We start from the raw sequence: 8,036 nt of genomic DNA, 5'->3' as shown, positions 1-8,036 counted from the left end.
AAGTTCTACTCCACATTTTACATTGACTGTGACTAGATTATTAGTTTCCCAAACCTGTGACGCAGCCAAAAACTCTGCCGTTCTGTTTCGGTAAACTGAAATCTAGAATCCACACACATTACCTAATGCAAATACTGTAGTATCTTCACACTTGCTGCAGGAGTGCAGCTGGGGTAGTAACTGTCTATGCAGAATGCAGTACCAAAGCACATACTTTGAACTACTCTCCTTTTCATGTAATGCTGTATGAAAGCCTGCAAGTTGTTATCGCTCTATTTCTAAACCCTGTTTTATTATACTGCATAATATAGCCTAACATCATAAATATTTCTTCATAAGAAGGGTTTGGTTGTGTATTTGTGGGAGAAAAAAAATGAAATGCCCAGGCAAACCCCAAAATACTACTACTATATAAACTTTAAGGGGGTCATTTAATAGGCTGTGAAGCGTGTGATCGTCCGATAACCCCCATTGATTTGAATGTTTTGTTTTTCAGTCACCGTATATTGAATTACCCTGTAAATCTTTACATAGCCTTCGCTTTCTAAGGAACTTAGAACATATAATGAATGTGGAGCGTTGCCAAATATTCTTGGTAATGGATTGCGGTTTTCTATACAGCATTTCATTAAAAGGGAATTTAAACTGTGGACTTTGCAATGTTTTTCTTTAGCTTTCCCATCAAGTTGGAAATGGCTTCAGGTTTCTGATGGCACCCTGTAACTATGGCTGTATTCAGGTCTCGCATGTTGTGGAGTGGAAGAGACTGAGAACTGTAAATCACATTTCTTTTCCAATGGAAGTCAGCAATGCCCCTCGTGAGACAGGCGATCTGAATTCCAGTGACTCAGAGTCAATGTCAGACCGGAGATCCCACTGCTCCATAAAAATGGAATGTTGCCGCCTTCCAAGATCGCTGCTGGGCAGCTTCCTGTTGATCAGTAACTTGATGCCAGTTACTTATTGGCTGAGCAGCAGTTTCCTACCTGCAGCCATTTTAAATTCCCTAGTTCCTGTTATGTCAGGTAAATTAATAAATACCTACTGATTTTAAATAACGTAAAACTAATTTACAGAGCAGATTGCAGCAAGAGGAACCAGGGTTTCTTTCTGCTAACAGATTAAAGTGGCAAACCTTTAACCAGCGGTGTGCAAAGTGGGGGGTGCGCCGTGAGATTATTCTGGGGGGGTACGGTGTTGCAGGGGCCCTGCTCCCCCCCCCCCCCCCAAGACATTTAAATTAAATGACGGGGGATCGCGTGAGGCCCCTGCAACTCTAAACTTACCTTGTCTCAGCCGGCGTCAGGACTCGTGTCCATGGCAATGCGGCGGCAAATGACGTCGTAGGTCACGTGACCCCGCGCGAGGTAAGGGAACAGAAGAGGCAGAGGGACTATTCTTTCGAAAGCTCCACTTTAATCCCAATGTTATCCCTAGGGCAGATCATCGAATTAAAAAAATTAAAAACCGTGTTGCAAAGGGCAAGAAGAGATCTTTTAAAATAAAAACATTTTATAAAGACAGTTTAGTGCAGATTGCTGTTTTACATTGGCACCTAAATGTTTGCCACAAATCCATTGTTGGCAATTAATAAAGGTACATACATGGAAACGTTTAGAGGTTGATAATATTGTCATAAGGGATCTTATGCCACTATAGCAGTAATTGTAAAAACTGCAACATGACTGATTTTTGCCCCATTCATGCTTTGTAATTACCATTGCCTTAAACTACTGAATATCAATAAGCTGACTTCTATGCAAAAGCTGGAATTACAATAGTTACCTTGAACTTTGTGCTCTAAGTCAGACGTTTGTAGAAGATAAGAATGTAGTATGTAATGCTACACACACAACGCCACGTATTTCAGGAGTTGGCTCAAAAGCCTATCTAAAGATGTCCTATTTCTGCAGTTAAAAGTGCGTTTCACTCATTGAAAATCTGATTCACGCAATACAGCGAAATAATGTACACAACACTACTGCCATGTCACTAGGGTTGCCAGGTGGCATCTCCAGAAATATTGGATACCATTTATTTATTTATAAAATGTTTTAGGCTGCGCTTATAGTGCCGGCGTTGTTCGAAAACAAAGGCATTGTCGCCGTCGCAAGCGCTTATAGTAAGCGCGACGTGGCGGTGTGAATTTTTGATTTTTCAGAGGCTGTCGCCACGTGACAGCCTCTGAACCAATCAAAGACCTGGTCGCCTGCGACGTCGCCGCAAGGCGAATTACAACTTTCGCTAGCAGTCGCCGGCACTGTGATCTCGGCCTTACCAGGAAGTAACACATTGAGAGTTGCCTCTCGTTTTCAAGTATGTCCTGGGCATAGAGTTAAGATGACAAATCATGGTTACAATACATAGTTACATACGTGAACAGGGTATACATTATATACAAGACATTTGCATGCACAGTTAGAGATAATATATATATATTATAGGCATATGTAACCGTTACAGACCAGATTAAAATGTGAGACAGCTTTAGTTTTGAAATAACTTAGACTGATGGCGGCTGTGAAAGTCTCCGGTAGATTTTTAAGTTGTGGGGTGCACGGTAAGAGGAGGAGCGGCCAGATACTTTGCTGAACCTTGGGACCATGAACAGTCTATTGGAGTCAGATTTCAGATAAGTGCTGCATGTGGTAGGGGTGAGGAGCTTGTTCAGGTAGACTGGTAGCTTGCCCAGAAAGTATTTGAATGCAGGGCAGGAGAGATGAACTTTGCGCCTAGTTCAAGTGATGACCAATCTAGTACTTTGAGCATTTCGCAGTGATGTGTGTTATAGTTGCATTGGAGAACAAAATGGCATATTGAATGGTAGAGGGTATAAAATTTGCTACGGTTGGTTTGGGGTGCTGAGCCGTATACTATGTCCCCATAGTCGATAATTGGCATTGGCATCTGCTGTGCGATACGCTTCTGACCAGCAGACTTAGGGAGGATTTGTTTCTATAAAGTACACCTAGTTTGGCATAGGTTTTGGATGTCAGGTTATCAATGTGCATCCCAAATGTTAAATGGGAGTCAAACCATATGCCCAAGTATTTAAAACTAGTGACAGGTGTTAGGATGGTATTAGCTTTGGTTCTGATCTGGAGCTCAGTCATTGGAAGCTTTACAAATGTAGCCTTGGTCCCAAATACCATTGTTACAGTCTTGTCAGTGTTTTAAAACAGTTTATTTTGGGAAATCCAATTTTCATTTCTCAAAAAGTCAGATTGAAGTATGTGTCCAAGGTTGGAGAGGCTAGGGCTGTGTGCATATAAGATTGTCATCTGCATACATGTGTATTGAGGCTTCCTTACAAGCTGTGGGAAGATCATTGATGAACACTGAGAAGAGTAGGGGCCCCAGAACAGAGCCTTGCGGGACACCACAGGTGATATCCAAGGGGTTGGAGTTGGAACCGGAAAGAGACACATGTTGGGATCTATCTGATAGGAATGAAACCAGTTTAAGCATGCTTCCCTATTCCAGAGCACTGGAGTTTAAGCAAGATAACATGATCAACAGTATCATAAGCCTTTGCAACATCTAGGAATATTGCACCAGTGAGTTGTCCCAGTTTCATTCCACACTGGATTTAATTGCAAACTTTTAGCAGGGTAGTTACGGTGGAGTATTTGGGGCGAATGCCCGATTGGAATTGGCTAGGGAAATTTGTCTTGGCATAGTAATCGCTTAATTGGGAGTGAACACATTTTTCCATGACTTTGGATAGAATTGGGAGAAGAGAGATTGGCCTGTAGTTTAAGGCAGTGTTTTTGTCCCCACTTTTGAAGATTGGAACAACTCTGGCAGTTTTCCAGGTCTTAGGGATATGGTCTGCAGACAGGATAGAGATGACTAGGGAAGCAATTGGTTTGGCAATGGCTGGGGCACCAAGTCTTGGGAACTTAGATTGCAGTAAGTCAGGTCCGCATTGGTTGCTTAGTTTTAATTTGAGGAGCGCTTGTGTAATCTCTTCGGATACTGGGACAAATTGAAAATTGTGAGCAGTGTTGGGAGAGGGTGGGCTGTAGGGGTACTCACAGAATGAGGTTTGTGGTTTGGGTTGTGTTTCTCTAATAAGTTAGTAGCACACACCACAAAGTAATCATTGAATGCATTTGTAATGTCGGTGGAGTTTGTCAGAGTAATATCCCCCTTAATGATATTACATGGTTGTTGATGGCTAGAAGGCTGGAATATATTGTTGATAACCTTCCATAAATTAGCTGGGTTTGATGTATTCTGGTGAAGATTGTCAGAGTAATATTGTGCTTTTGCATGCCTTGTTTGCCTTGTGCACATATTCCGCAGGCATTTGTAGTGATTAAGATCCTTGGTAGTGCCAGTTACTTTGTAGCATTTCCACAAGGCATCCCTGAACTGGTAGAGTGCTATAACGTCAGTTGTAACCCACGGAAGGTGGGCCCCCCATACTCTTATTATGTGTAGTGGAGCATGGGTATCACAGAGTTTTAAGAACTCAGATTGGAAATAGTCGAGCGCAGAATCAGGGTCGGGAATTAAGTCGATTCTGTACCAAGGGCAGTTGGTAAGGTCAGCCAGAAACTGTTGTGGTTAAAGTTTCTAAATGTTCTATGTTTAAATAGTTCACAATGGTGAAAGGTGCAAAACACTCGAGACACACAAACCGCTCCTAGCTCTTTCATGCTGTTTCCTCCTCTTCTTACCCCACCCACAAGCTCCTGACACCACCTGATTGGCTGCATTACCCTGCCCAGCCACCTAGCAACAGCCCTGCTCAGGGAAATCCCGCTGGCCCTTCAAGCCGGTAAGGTCACTATGTCCAGAGAGGTAATACCGGACACATACATGTCCAGTATTACCTGAATTTTTTTGCTTGACTGTACAAATACAAGACAGTCCGGTTCAATACTGGAAACCTGGCAACCCCCATCACTGCTACATCCACACAATGTATATTGTTGGAGCCAACAATAAATACACGAGGAATTTAAAACAAAAAATCAGCTCTGGGGACCCCTTGCTCCCTGAGATATTTACCTTCAATACATGAAGGTATCTCACTTCAGTTTAAGGGTCCCACGAGCCAATTGGAAGAAGCAAGGGATGACTTTGAGGCTTCATATTGACCTGATGGGTCCTCATAGTAATTTTCTGGGTCTGCTACCGGCACACCCTTCTGATGTAAGAATCTCAGGAAGCAGGGGATCCCTAGAGCAGAAATCAATGCGGTTCGGCTCTGGGAACCCCCAGCTTAACACCTAGATAAAAAATAGAAATAAAACGTGGTATAGCCACTTTAAGATGTAGCTTCTGCCTATAGAAACCCTTATTGTAGGGAAGATCCCTCCTAGTCATTACTGTGGCTGTGTTGGCTGCCGTTACAAATCAGACAGTACAACTTAATCTGCAGCCGGTCACCTCGCCTGCAGATGGTTAGCTTTTATTCGGGGCTCCGGTTTGACTTTTCATTACCAGTCTGCTGTGTTGTGAGTAAAAAAGCTGCAACATGATAGTGCTGAATGTGATCAGCCAGTTGTTGATATAGCTGTATACTCCCACTCTATTAGAGACATTTTTCCATGAAATCTAACACACATACACACAGACTTAGACCTACAACCTATTATTTATTTATTTATTTATAAACTATTTTACCAGGAAGTAATACATTGAGAGTTACCTCTCGTTTTCAAGTATGTCCTGGGCATAGAGTTAAGACAAATAATACATGGTTACAAATACAGTTACATAATGATCAGGGTATACATTATATACAAGACATTGCATGCACAGTTAAAGATAATTTATATTTATATTGGACTTGTACTTTTATTCTACAGCGTTTGTTCCAGCTCTACACCGCTAATATTCTTTTTCGAGCACCGGATACTTTGGCCTGTTTTACAGACCAACAATCCTCTATTTATTATAATGATAGCAATTGAGACAGTGAAGGGCCGCAAGAGATGGGGGGTGGGGGAAGAGACAGTGTGCGGTCCTGGCAATAACCAGAGCGCAAGAAGCGCTCGTAGCAAATGGAGGAGTAGGAGTAAGTTGCTTTCCTGGTAGTCACCAAATGGAGAGTGAGGCCAAGGGTGCGAGTGTGAGGGGCTGCGTAGGCGTGGCCGTGATGTCAGGCCACCCCGCAGGCCAATGAGGTGTTGCTGTCCGCCGGCCAATCACAGACGGTGCAGACAGACAAACATTTTTTCACATATATATATATATATATATGTATATGTTCGAGACCTGCCCATTTACCTTGACATTTGATGACGGGTTACTATATAGTGCCTTTATATATTGCCTAAACATGTCTCCTGTTCCTAAATATTAATTAAATCTGTCTGCTAACATTTTGGCAAGAATTTTGACATCTACATTTATAATTGATATTGGGCGATAGCTTGCACAGTTTAATTTATCCTTATCTGGCTTAGGGATAACTGTTACATGGGCTTCTGACATATGGCTTGTTCATGGCTGCAGGGTCCTGCAGCTCCCAGGTACACCCTTCTGGGCACTCCCCACAGCCTCTAGACATCTCTGCAGGTTCTGGAACAGGTAGCACTGACATGGAGCAACTTCCTGCCTTTTAAAGCCCTTCCCAGGAGTTAATTGTCCACATCCTAGCACAGCATGCATCTAGGGTGTGGTCTGCCTGCATGCAGAGGGGGGGAGTTAAAGCAGCAGTCCAAGCTGCCATTTTTATTTTTTTATTTATTTTTTTATTTATTTTTTATTCCCTTTAATATGTGCATCAATACAATCCACACAATGATAAGTAATTAGCCAAGTTGCCGATTGATCCTTTCTCCTGTTATCAATCGGCGAAGATTCGGCTCGGGGGTTTACTAAATGGCTGTCAGTGCAGCAGAAGACGATCAAATATGCAAAGTTCTGTGGGGAAGATCATGTGACCAGGCAGTCACTAGATACAATGGGTGCACTGCTAGAGAGAGGGAGGGCTCAAAAAAGGGTGTGCCAGAGCCTGTTTCAGAACAGGAAAGGTATGTAACTTTGTAAATGGTTGCTATAGAAACAAAAAATATTTGTTACATTATAATACATTAAAAAAAATGTAATTCAGAGTTGATTTTTGTTTTTTTTTTAAATGCTACAAGTATTTTCTCATAGTACAGAACTGATTTATAAAAAAAAAAAACAACACGTAGGATATTGCTTGTTCTGCAGCTTTAACCATTCACTGCCTCATTATATATTTATAAAAAGGTGACACTGTGTGCTCATTTGCATATAATTTTCCAGAATCCCTTGCTGCAGTGGAAGCACTGTATGCTAAGTAATAATGGCGAATAGCAGGGTTGCAGACTTGTCTAAGACATATGAATGTGCTCACAAGTGATCTTTTTATTTGCTATTTATTATGCAGAAGTACATTTCTGAGTTGTGAAACAAAGCAAAGTCTTATCTTAAATCAGTTGCAGCACATCCACATGAAATTGCCTCTACAAAGGCTTATCATTGCGGAGGTATGTGGAGAACAGAGGCCAAAGTGCGAGGATAATAGAGTATGCCCACTTTGTCATTTTTAGACCTTACAATTCCACTTGCTATTTAAATAGAAAGTAGATTTATTTTAACAAGTCTCTCCTGCCTATTTTTACAGCACCAACCTTTTCTACAATCCTGTCCAAAGATCTGTGTCAACCTTTTTATTAAACCAGACCCCGTCACACTACTTTTTATCAACCACTTCGACCACGAACTAAATAATGAAGACAGCTACTTCCAATCTGCTTTGGTTTTCTAGGAAAAAAAAAAGTGTCAACGCTAATAGTTCTTTTTAACTTGATACCGGATCACTCCAGGGTTGCAAAGTTTTATCAGGCTATATTTCCACCGTAACTTTGTTTTCGACAAACCAAAGGTTATTTTTCCAATGTAAAGAAATTGGAGGGGAATATCAACAAATCATTTATCACCTGCAACTTGGCCGGGTTCCAGGTACCAGCAATAAAATACACCCGTGGTAGAGAGACAGCGGTTTAATGATTGAACCGAGTAAAGAGTACAAGTGAATCACTTCAGCC

At 41.7% G+C, this 8,036-nt stretch overlaps 1 protein-coding gene across 4 annotated transcripts in view; it reads left to right on the top strand.

The window, feature by feature from the left end:
- Nucleotides 1-650, top strand: part of SUPV3L1 (Suv3 like RNA helicase) — a 79,631-nt gene extending 78,981 nt beyond the window's left edge. For all 4 annotated transcript variants that reach the window (XM_075610912.1, XM_075610913.1, XM_075610915.1 and 1 more), the window contains one exon: nt 1-650. This exon is cut by the window's left edge and continues 962 nt beyond it. The gene's annotated coding sequence lies outside the window, so the exon portion shown is untranslated.
- The last annotated feature ends 7,386 nt before the right edge of the window (nt 651-8,036 follow it).

The sequence above is a fragment of the Ascaphus truei genome, chromosome 8 (assembly GCF_040206685.1).
Source record: "Ascaphus truei isolate aAscTru1 chromosome 8, aAscTru1.hap1, whole genome shotgun sequence".
Taxonomy (NCBI): domain Eukaryota; kingdom Metazoa; phylum Chordata; class Amphibia; order Anura; family Ascaphidae; genus Ascaphus; species Ascaphus truei.
The sequence above is the reverse complement of the archived record's forward strand: the minus strand, read 5'-3'. Positions and strand labels throughout refer to the sequence as shown.